The following is a 12,643-nucleotide window of genomic DNA, read 5'->3' on the forward strand; positions in this document are numbered from 1 at the left end:
CTGCAGTTGTATGATCAGACCTTCTATATCCTCCATAAATTTTGCAGTCATGTCCATTTCACCCTCCAAAAAGAATCTCCTCCCCTAGAACTGTCATTCCCCACCTGCACCTGATGTCGCCCGTAGCTGGTGGATATATTGATGTTGCTGTTGAGAAATGTGGTACAATCTTGGGTACTTTTCAATTAACAAAACCCCATCATCCTTCCACCCGTCTTCCCAGAACAACACCTTTGATCCACACCCAATTTTTCATTTTTCCCCACTTTTAAACCAGCTCCCCTCCTCGGTTGAATTACAGATGAAGCTTAGGTCCTGCCACCAGAGGGACTCTCTGTATGTCCTTCTTGTCACATCCAAATTCCTCCACCCTCCATATTTGGATTCCAAAACTTGTGGCCACAATTCTCCTTGGTGATGAAACAAATTCCAACACCATTTTCCAAGCAGTGCATAGTTGAATTTCATCAAATCCTTGATGCCTAAGCCACCTTTTTCCTTTTGTAGACAGACTGAACCCCCAATTCACCCACGTAATCTTTTTCTGATCCGAGTGTCCTCCCCACAAGAACCACCGCTGCAGCCTCACCAACCTATCCACCACATTCTTTGGAGCCTTGAAAAAAGAAAAAAAAATTAGGGATGGAGTTCATGATTGACTTAATCAAAGTCACCCTTCCCCGAAAGAAAGATATTTTTGTTTCCATTTTGACAATTTTCTCTCACATTTCTTGACTATTGCCCCAATAGAGATACCCAAATAAGAAAAGAGTACTGACAACATTCTGCGACTTATCTGACTGCATTGTTCATCCATTGCTCAGTCATCCCAATTGCCCAAAAACTGCTTTTGGAAAAGTTTATCTTTAATCCCGATACCAACTTAAAGCTCCTTAACATCACCTTGATTGCTCTTACATTTGCCATCGTTGTTGTCCCAAAGGAAACCGTATCATCTGCATACTGCCCCAAAGAAAACTCCTGTTAACTTGATTATTTAATTGGAACTGTACATAGTTGTCAGTATTCCAAAGAGAGAACGGTCACCATGAAGTGTCAAACTAAATTAGCTGCTATAATGGTATCCTTTAACTTGTTATTTGGCAAGGAAGACAGCCCTAATTTTCAAATTAGTCAAACTGGAATCCACAGGGGATACTATAGTCACTGCAATGATGGCTTCATCAGCTACTATCGAAAGGAACCTCTTTGTTTGATCTATACCTTTTATTAGTGTCTTATAGTTTTGCTGGATTATTGTATGGAAACGATAAAAAAATTATAATCATAGGATTTTATATAATAAACTGGCTGAGATCTGTCTAAAACTTGCGTAAATCAGGTTTGCTTGGTTTTTTGTTTGTGTTTCCTTCATTTATTGTAATAATTTTTGAATTATCATTTTCATCCAAGTTGTTATTTACAGTTGTTTGCACTCATGTTGACCATTGTGGGTAATCCAAGACTAGGAAAGGTTTGGTTCAGAACATTCTTCAAATCTTATTTTTCTGTTGATTGTGTTCAATTGTATCATTACTTTGATCTATGGTTTGCATTTCTATAGGTGGTTGTGGCTAATATCAGAGAATTGGTGTACTATACTATTGCTTTTCTTCAAATGACAGAGTAGCAAGTATAGCATTATTGACTCCAGTCATTGCTCTTAGTTCACATTTTTTTTATTTTACTCAGTAGCATCTGATTGGCTTTCTACAGATTCACTTTATAATTTTTCTGCGATTTAAAGGTTGTGCTTGTCATTTGAAAAAAGGGTTGTAGCTTACTTGAGTTGAGCGCAGATTGATTATTCTCTGTATCCATTAATTATTATTTTTTTTAATTTCGTTATTTCATCATAAAATGAATGCCAATCCTTTTACCACTTCATATATCACTTTACTGTTGACTCACTTGAACTCATTTTGCCACCACTACTACAATAATAGTTTATTACAATGCACTAATAACTACAGTCGGCATAGACCGTCTTTGAAAATGATATAGTGGCAGTATGGTAATTAAGTACATTAAAATTCTAAGTTTAAGTACGGTTATGTAAAAACCGTAGTAATTGAGTTCTGTACAAAGGCGATTTTGTACAAAACCGTCTTTGAACGTTTACATCTTTTTGTTTTCTCTCTATTGTTGGGCAGCGTACTTCGTTGCCTCGACTTCTATGACTGGTCTCTCTCTCTTTCTTCTCGCGATCACACCCTCCTTCACTCTTCACACAATTTCAAAATCCTTAATCCATCCTTTACACTGCATTCTTCTCACATGTGTGTGTTTTGCATTCCGCATTTGGCTGTGTTGAGGCATTTGGTTTCCTCATATGCCTCATGTGAGATGAGGAAGAAAATCATAGATCCCTCCTCCGGGAAGAAGTTTTGCGCCAAAACAAACTGACGCGCCGATGAGCGTGGCTAGGTCATTGCAGAATGTCATGGCGGGCGTTCGAGGTTCTCTCGACGCGACGACGTTGAGATTGGAGAGCTACAAAACTAATGGATCTGAGTTTCAGTATAAGGCTGAGTCTAATGCTTCTGATACCGAGCGCGTAACTTCTGAAAGTTCCTCTGGAGAAGGAATTCGAGGTTCTCGAGGACTGGTGGTTCCAGCGAGGTTCTGGCAAGAGCATAATAACCATTTACGGCGCCAAACGGAAACTCCGAGGTTCTAGCGACCCCATCACTGTGGTCTCCTTCGAGAGGAGTTAGTCCGTCACAAGCGCAAAACGACATCGTTAGTGGCTTGAGTAGTAGGTTCGGTGGTAGTAGTGAACCTTTTGTTTTGAGCTTCGCTGTTGATGTTTCGAGGGGGAAGGTAACAGAGAACCGGACCTTTGATGCGCATTTATTGAGACTCTTCCATAACAGATTCTTTCAGTGGCATTTTGTTAATGCCAGAGCTGATGCTGCTCTCTCTGCGCAGACATTGAATACGGAGGTTTTTCTCCTTCTTTTTTTAATTTCAAATATTTTTGTATTGAAATTGAATTGCACTATTAAGAATTTACTTGCTTGTGCGTTACTCTTTGAAGATTGTGAATATATCATTTTAGTTTGATATTAGTTCCATTTTAGCATATGATCACGAACACCAGTGTCATTTTAACTGAGTAGAGAAAGGTTATTAATATTATATTTATCTGTCTGTTTGCTAGTGATTGTTTTCTTTTCCACTTAGTTTTCTTTTGTTATGTTTTATATTTTTTTCTAAATATTCTTTATTGTATCAGAAAAGCCTCTATGATGCATGGATTGCTATGTAGAATCTACGAGAATCCGTTAGAGCCAAAAGAGCAGAGTTTCAGTTGCTGAAGCAACAATTTAAGTTAATATCCATCCTGAAGGATCAAGTAAGATCTACAGCTTCTCTGTTTTTAAGTTTACTAATGGTCTATACTTGATATTTTGCTTCACTTGATTTAAAGTTTTATCGTTTCCCCAGTAGTTTGATTGCCATGTCATTTTATCCTTCATTGTGCAACTGCCATTTCATGGCATATGGATTCATGTAATTAGTTTCAATATTGTAATGTGCATTTTTTGGGTATAAGCACATTTATTGATTAAAATGGCCGCAATAGTTTCTTATGTTATTTTAAAAATATTCACCTATTGAGTAAAATGTTGCACAATGTAGATTGCATTCTTTTTTCTTTTTTTGTTAGTTTTTGGTTATGTGGAATTGAAATGTTGCAGCGATTGGTGTGAAGTCGATAATGAAGTTCGACAGTCGGTACTCTGTGGAAATCGTGTTTGATGGAAGCAAGCTTGGAATTGAGCCTTATGTCGTCCTCGCTTTCTTTAAGTAAGTATGTCTAATTGGTAGGATGGTAGCTTAAGTTTGTGATCTGATTCATTGGATTTATTTTTTGTTTAATTTAATTTTATAAAATCAGCATAGTCACATAATTTAAAGTTGTCCTTTCTTCTCTAAAACTGCATAGTCTAATGTTGCTAAATTTGTTATGCGAATACATATGAAGTCTTGAATCATTTATTCATCTGCTGCTTTTGTAGGCTGAGGGTGCAGCAATGTCTGGCATTTCACCTTGAGTTGCTAAATGAAGCAGAAGTGGCAGCGGTTGCAGAAGAGAAAGAAACTCATTCATTTGAAATTGATCCTTCTTAGGTAATGTATGTGTGAGCTTTTGGAGAAGATTACAGTATTTTTTACTCTCTTACTCTTGATCTGTTTGTTTTTTATTTTATGCTAAGAAGCACAAATACTTATTAATAGTACTTTTTGTGTTGGACAAATGTCAAACACTGCAAGGACACTTTGAATATTTCTAGCTGTATTTTATATTTTTTTTACTTTTTATTTTAAACTTTTGTAACAATACCATAAAATTTAGATAAACTATAGCATTTTTGTCATGTTTACAATGAATCATAGTCATTTTGGAAACATGAATCCTCTCTTGTGATTTAAGAATTTTATTTTATGCTTATTTTAGATTAATTTTGCATGTATTATAGCTGTGCTATGTGCTATGATTTTAAAATTTTCCATATTTCCATGTTCATGTTGAATCATGTTTGTCTCGTGTTATATATCCATGCTATTTAGATTTTACATTATATTCCCAAGTCAAACCTCAAAATTGTTGTCTTGGGAAATGATGCTAGATTAGGTCATTCATGTTTCAGAAAAAGAAATTGGATGAGTTAATTTTAGCGCTAGCTAAATACACTTTTTAATGCTACATTCTTCTCTATATGATGCAGCTCTGGCATTGTTTGGAGTGCTTTTGGTTGCCAGTGATAAGTGTTAATTCTTATCACTGTTAGTAGTTCATGACTTATATTGTAGAATTCTCCTATACTTAAATAGCGTCAAAATATTCCATTAGTTTCACTACAAGAATTTTAATTAGTCAAAATATTCCATTATTATTTGCGGATTAAAATTTTTTTGATTAAAAATTTTAATTAGTCAAAATTTGTTCCCAGTTTACTTGCTTGAATTCATTCATCTTAATTGATTATCTTCATGTTATTTGTCAGTAAAGCATCGTACTTATGGGTTGGCTGACATTCAAATTAATGAATTAAATGCCAGGGAAAGCTTGAGGATAGGATGGCAGGGGCAAGGAGGAGTATAATGCATTTTTTTATTCCCTTGTTTCAATTGATACCCAGGTATACATTTATTCTATGCCAAGTCATATGTTCATTCATCGGATCATGCATTCTTTGAAAAATAAAACTATCATATATTTATCCTGTATTGTGCACTTTGTCATAATTGTATTTGCAGGAGATGTATTACTCAACTAAGAGACATCAATTTTTAATTGATCAGGGTTACAACTTTAAGGTTAGGTTCACTCTATGTTGCATTTCTTTCGATTTGCTCTACTTTGTTTGAAGTTATTTTTCCTTGAGGATCAATTGGCACTTCTTGGAAAGGTTTGCATCCTCATTCCCTGTTGACTATATAGTGATATTTATAAACAGTAAGTATTTTTTTTAATCTTATATAATTTTATTTATAGATAATTTTGTAATATACATAATTTTGTCATTATAAATAATATCTTTTAATTAACCTCAAATTTGTCTGCAGGTTAAATATGTTTTTACAATGGTGCTTCTGTTAAAAATGATGTAGAAATCCATGTTACTACATCGGTGCCTCCGTTAAAAATGATGTAGAAATCCATATTACTACATCGGTGAATACGCCACCACCGATGTAGAAATCCATGTTAGTACATTGGTGCCTCCGTCACAACCGATGTAGAAAATCAATGTTACTACATCGGTGCCTACATCACAACCGATGTAGAAATATCATATTTCAACGTCGCTGCTTACTTTAAAAATGACTTAGAAAGTGCATCTTACTACATCAGTGCCTACTTCACCACCGATGTAGAAACAAATGCAATTCTACAACGGTCACTTATGGACCGTTGTTAAAATATTTTTACTTTCAACAACGTTACAATAAAAAATGGTTCATCACCGTTGTTGAATCCTCATTTTGACCGATGTAGAAAACGCGCTTTCTAGTGGTGCACAGTCACAGAGTAATTCACTAATCAATCTCGTTTAGGTTAAGCTATTAAATGGAGGCTAACGAATGATTTTTTTTATCTTATTGAAGTAGTATGACAGCATGAAGATCAACATTTCAAGATATTTGTGACATAATGATTAAAATCTATTTTGTACATGAAATACTTTATTTCTTTTTCCGAATTTTTTAAAAAAATTCTAATGTAGGAAAATGGTTGAGGTTTTGGGCTTTGCATCAGTATGATACATGCTAATTATGTTTTTAAATTGTCAATAATTAGCTTTGTTTTGTTGAAATTTTTAAAGATTTTGCAATGTTGGAAAATTGTAGAGGTTTTGGGCTTTGCATTAGTATGGCAATTACTAATTTTATTTCTTCCAAAATTACTGGAATCTATAAAAAATCACAATATTGTTTGGCATTAGCTTGCTCAAGTACCTTAATTCAAGAATATGAAAAAAGGATTGTCCGTGATGTGGTTCCCATCACTGTGGACTCTTGGAAGTATCAGATGTATGCTGCCATACCCCAATGGGCCGAGGGGTAGTTTCCATGATTAGAACTTGGTGTAGATGTATTTATTGTATTTTACAACAGTGAAAATACGGTAATATATAGTGGTTCCTTTGATGCTCTCCCTCTCTCTCTCATTTTTCAGCAATTGAACCCTTTACTATTTTTATTACTCAAGAATTGTCAATTCTATTTTGAGGTTCATACATGGTCTGTGGATGCTAACCAGCTCATTGCTGATGAAGAAGATGCCACTTATAGTTGCCGCATCTCTAGTCAGTATCCCCCCTTAAGATTTTATTTGCCATTTTAAGTTTGACATTGGTAATTTATTTCAATTTGACTAATAGGTTCCTATGTGGAGTTAGTTTCCTTCATCTTAATTACTTTGGTGATTGTTTTGATAATGATTTTAATCCTTATCCTTATAATAACACTTCTAATTTTGATGAGTTTCATCATTCAAGAACACTTCCAATTTATCATTCAATAATGTTTTCAAATGGATGGATTTTAGATTGGATCATTATGGATCGATAATTTATAATCCATTAGTTCATTTAGTATCCACTAAAAATCTTCACTGGCTATTCATTAGATATTTTGGTTGGTTTTTTAACCATCCAATTGCCACCCCTACTTTAGGGTGATTTTGATTTTTCATTTGTGATTGTGTTAAAATGTATTTATGTATCTGTTTTATATAGTTTCATAAGCTTCATCAGAAAATGCTTCTTGTAGGTGTGCTTTTACTGGAAGAGGTTGTGAATTCTTTTGATGGTGAAGGAATTTTGGCCATAACAGATGGTGCAAAACAATGGTTCACCGAGTCTCAAATTAGAAAAGTAGCTGGTAATTAATGCAAGTTGGTGGAGGGTAAGTACAAAATATATATTCTCCTTGGATCTAGAAATTTTCTAATATGTTTGGTAGACAAATTTGATTGACCTACTGACATAGGCTATTTTTAAAATATTGTTGATTCTCAAGTATAGTGCCCACAACCTGCATTCAAATTTCTAGATGGTTCAACTAGGAAAAGTTATCAATGTCCCACTGGGAATTGTCCGTCCAACATCCACTTGGACAGCTAATTGCTTTTAAGACAATTTCAATTAGGCATTTCAAAAACCTCAGACATTATCAGCTACTTATGAGAAATATTTAACCATTAGTGCTGCATGTATAGATTGATAATTGTATACAATCTCATCCATTTACTTTATCCGCTTGTGAGGGAAAGTTAACTACCATTAGACATTTTAATAACCTCATGACATTTTTAACCGCTTGTGAGGCATATTTAACCATAAGTGCCACAAGTACTGATTGATGATTATATACACATTTATTTCCTCTTAGTCACCTGTGAGACAAAGTTAACCACCATTAGACGTTTCAATAACCTCATGACACTATTAATCACTTCTGAAACATATTTAACCATTAGTGCTACAAGTACTGATCAACATAATGGGTATGGTCAACATAATGCGATGACAGTGGCGGCACAACGAGTGGAGGGAAGGAGTAAAAATTTTAGGGATGCATCAAATGTTTACTCTTTCTACTTCATAAGTTTTTTGGAAGATACGGGGGAAAAAGATTTGTCGTTTGAGTTCAAGAAATGGGTCGGCGTCAGGGAGGTATTCATCGTAAAGAATAGAAATTGGAGCGTCCGAAGATACAGTTTTGTACGATTCAAAGGGGCCGATGACGTTAGGAAACTTGAGAGACAATTGGATAACTTGATTCTTGGCAGACTGAAACTACATGCAAATCTTCCGAAACATGGAAGGGAGTGGAAGCTGATGGAGAAAACCAACAAGATCAGCACAAAGGGCTGGTCAGAGGCAGGGAGATAACAGAACCAACAACAATGAATGGAGGAGCTTAGAAACAACATCCCCAACGGAAGACAGTACCAGTTTCATATGCAAAAGTGGTTGCGACAGGCAGCAAAACTACGGTGAAGAGGTGGTTACCGAGATATGTGCAAGCAACGAGAATGACATCCCACTTGTGAATTTAGTTAAGTATACCAATGGAAAAGAGGACACGGTTCAGCAACGCTTGGGTAGGTAAATTGAGGAATCTAGCAATGTTTGATAGACTAGAAGAAGAACTCATGTGAGATGGAGGTAAAGACATTAAGCCAAAGTACCTTGGTGGCGACATAGTGTTACTCATGGACCTCATTGATACCAGAGCAGAAGAAATATGTAGGGAAGAAGTCGAAAATGGACTGCCTATGTTCCATACATTGGAGAAATAGAGCCTAAGCCTGAGGTTTGGATTTTGGTTGGTTTGGATTATGGGCTGGGGAATCCCATTACATGCATAGGATTTGGAGAACATCCAAAATATTTTGATGGGTTGAAGTGGTGGATATTGATGACGATGTTGAAGACCTTCAACAATTGGATAGGGCACGAGTGCTCATAAAAACATCATGGCACCTTATAATCAATCACTCCGTAACTACGCCCATTAACGGGGACGATTATGTGATCAACATCATAGAGGAGACGTGCTACAACCCCTGTATGTGTAAATGCAACAGCGGGAGCCTGATAGGGTCCTCAAAGGAAATATTTTCTAACGAGAATGAAGTGGGGCTGGCCTTATCGTTGGAGGTTGCGTCGTCCCACGATGAGTCTCCAACGATAACCATGCTAGCTGATGCAGATGGAGGTGAGCAGAACAAAAGTGGTGGGGAGCAGCAGTTGTCCGCTGGTCTATATATCATGTCAGCACCTATGACATAGGGAATGCTTTCGATAGAAGACAAAGACCTTCCTAGGTGCAACGGGCTGGTGATAAGGTCTGGAAGGCAAAGGAGGAAGCTATCAGGGTGTATGGGCAATAAAGGTTGTGGCAGAAAAGGTGACTAATGCCATGGCTTTTGAAGATAAGAACGAAAACAAAAAGAATGGAAACAATGGAGAAGAAAGGGGCCCACATCTTACTCATAATTTTGAATTAAAGGAGATGGAGACATGTGATTATCTAGAAGAAGAGGAAGCAAACAACTCACTTTCAGGTCCCATTAAAAACAATTCTGTTGAAAGACAAGGAGGGGAACATAAGTTGTTAGGCCTTAAAGTAAATCGGCCTGACCCTATATGGAAGGTATACTCAAGAAATAGGTGGTGTAAAAAGGAATTAAGACCTAATGAAACAGTTGGGCCCAAAGACTGACAAAAGAGATAGTCAAACAATAATGTAGGAAATGAGCCCAACAATGGCCCAAACAATCATGAGACTTCTCCAGCAATGATAAGGTGCAGTAGGTTGAAGAAAATTGCTGGATGGGAGGAAAAGCGCTATGAAAATTATGTTACAGTGGCATCAAAATTAGTCTGAAGTCCTAAAACCTGTGAGCTGGTAAAAGAAGCATCAATTAATTAGGACATGGCAAAAAAATTTGGAGTAAATTGTAGTAACCAGAAAGGAACAATGGTATGCAAACTAGTCAGTATAGATGAAAGGGATAAGGGAGAGGCTCAAAGTGATGCAATCCTAGCTCCCAAGGGCATTGGATAGAAGACTCCAAGAACATTGGGCCAAAGATGCAAGAGAAGGCCCTAGGGTTCTTATGAGCCTTAGGGTAGATTTTGGGCCCATGGGCTAAGTATGAGCCCACTTATCTTTGTACATATTATATTATGGTTTCATTAATTTTGGGTCTTGTATTTAGGGCTCCATAATGTAGGTAGGGTACCCTAGAAATATAGGATTTTTCAGCCCTTGTATTTTAGGGCACCTAGACTAGTTTTTGTATTGGGGGTAGTTTTGTAATTTCACATGCACTAAGTGAATATTTGATGTGTGTGGTTGGAAATAAATTTAATTGAATTGGTAGAAGCCCAATCCAATTAAATTTTAGAGGGGGAGGTAAGCATTTGCTTACTACACCCCATTGCCACATCATATAGTCACACTTTGTGCATGTCCTTCATGCTTTACATGCTTCATGACACCTAAGCACACTTAGTGGAGAATCTTGGAATTGATCTTGGATTAGTGGACTGAACCATAACTAAAATTCACTAATCATAATTAGTGAAATTTTGGCTCCAAAGTTTGGCTCCACAAATTCAATTTCAAATTCAAGTGAAATTTGAATTTAAATTCAAATTTCCCTCCAATTTTGTGTGACACTTAGGCTATAAATAGAGGTCATGTGTGTGCATTTTTTTCAACTTTGATGATTTGAAAATTAAACTTCAGATTTCAAAGCTCTTTTAAAGCATAAAATTTCGTGCTCTTCTCTCCCTCTCCCTTCATTCATCTTCTTCTTCCTCCAAGCTCTTATCCATGACCTCCTATGGTGGTGAGCTTTTTCTAGACTCATCTTCTCCTTGAAGTGGCGTCTCCTCTCTCTCTTCCTTCTCCATTCCACTGCCATTCATCTTCCAAGAAGCAAAGGAATCCATTGATGAAGAAGATCCTAGGCCTACAAGCTCCAATGGAGCTTACATCACAAAGGATGGGAAATAATGAAAGTGATTGATGAAGATCATAACGTACAATATAAAGAGGCTCGGGAGGGGATTAATGTGGGCTTCAATTAGAAAATTGGTGAAAAAAGAACAAGTAGATATGATATGCCTACAAGAGACTAAGAAGGAAATGATAGATAAGGATGTATGCCAAGCTTTATGGGGTGATTCCGATGTCAGTTGGGAATTACAGCCAGCATGTAATTGTTAGGAAGTCCCACATTGCTTGCCTCAATTCTTGGGGTGTAGCTTATATATCTGTTGGGCAACTTCACTTAATGCTAATTGGTTTTAAGTTGAAATCTAACATGGTATCAGAGCCTATAGCCTATCTTAGTTGTTGCCTATTCTAGTAGGCTCGCCTGTATTGGCAGACATATGTGGAGGAGGGTGTTAGGAAGTCCCACATTGCCTGCCTCAATTCTTGGGGTGCAACTTATATATCTGTTAGGCAACTTCACTTAGTGCAAATTGGTTTTAAGTTGAAATCTAACAGTAATAGTGTTGGAGGAATATTGTGCCTTTGGAGTGAGGAAACATTTAAACTGGACAAGAAGTTGATTGGATGTGGTTTCATTTACCAGAAGAAATATGGGTTGCTGATTGTGGAAAAAGTGATAATAGTGAACTTATACTCGCTATGTGATGCAACTTTGAAAAGAAATTTATGGGAATAAGTTAGATAGATAAGGAATGTAAGCTTGGGAGGCCTATGGTGTATATTAGAGGATTTTAATAAAATTTGATGAACATCAGAAAGAGTAGGTATATGTCAAAGGGTGCCAGTTGAGAGCATTATGAAGGAATTTAATGAATGGATTGCAGACCTAGAGGTTGAGGATGTGCCTTGTGTGGGACGAAAATTCATCAGGTACAGGCCAAATGGGACAAAATTTTTGTATCCGCAGAATGACTTTCCAAATGGCAAGGAAGCACTTAGTTTATCATGGATTGCAATTTCTTAGACCACTGCCCAATTCTATTGAGATCCACAATTGTTGATAGAGGCCTGAAGCTGTTTCAGGTTCTAGATTGTTGGTTTGAGGATAAATCTTTCAGGAAGGTAGTCTGTGACTGTTGGACAACAAACTCTGTAAATGGTTTGGGGGTTTTTCTTGTTAAATGAAAAGATCAAGGGATTAAAGCAGACGTTGAAAGTGTGGAATAAGACTTAATTTGGTGATATTCAGCAAAAATTAAGAAGAGCAGAATTAGAGTTGAACAAGCTGGAAAAAGAAGGGGATGATAGACAACTGAATGAATAAGAAAAAAATTGCGAAAGCTACTACAGGAGGAATTGTGGGTAGCAATACACTTAAATGAATCCATTTTGAGGCAAAAGGCAAGGATTAGATGGATCAAAGAAGGGGATTGCAATTCTCAGTTCTTCCACTTGATGTAAATTGGAAATATAGATATAATATGGTTAGAGGAGTGCTTGTTGATGGGTGTTGGATAGAAGAGCCATGTAGGGTCAAAGAGGAGATTAGACATTTTTTCAAGAGGAGACTGAATTGGAGAGGCCTAGACTAGCTGGGGTCAGATTTCAGTCCATTGGCCAGCAAGATAATGTTCTCCTGGTGGCGTGCTTT

General features: G+C 36.6%; 1 pseudogene; it reads left to right on the top strand.

The window, feature by feature from the left end:
- Nucleotides 1-12,643, top strand: part of LOC114410756 — a 210,811-nt pseudogene that overhangs the window by 90,922 nt on the left and 107,246 nt on the right.

This window comes from Glycine soja, chromosome 4, assembly GCF_004193775.1.
Source record: "Glycine soja cultivar W05 chromosome 4, ASM419377v2, whole genome shotgun sequence".
Taxonomy (NCBI): Eukaryota; Viridiplantae; Streptophyta; class Magnoliopsida; order Fabales; family Fabaceae; genus Glycine; species Glycine soja.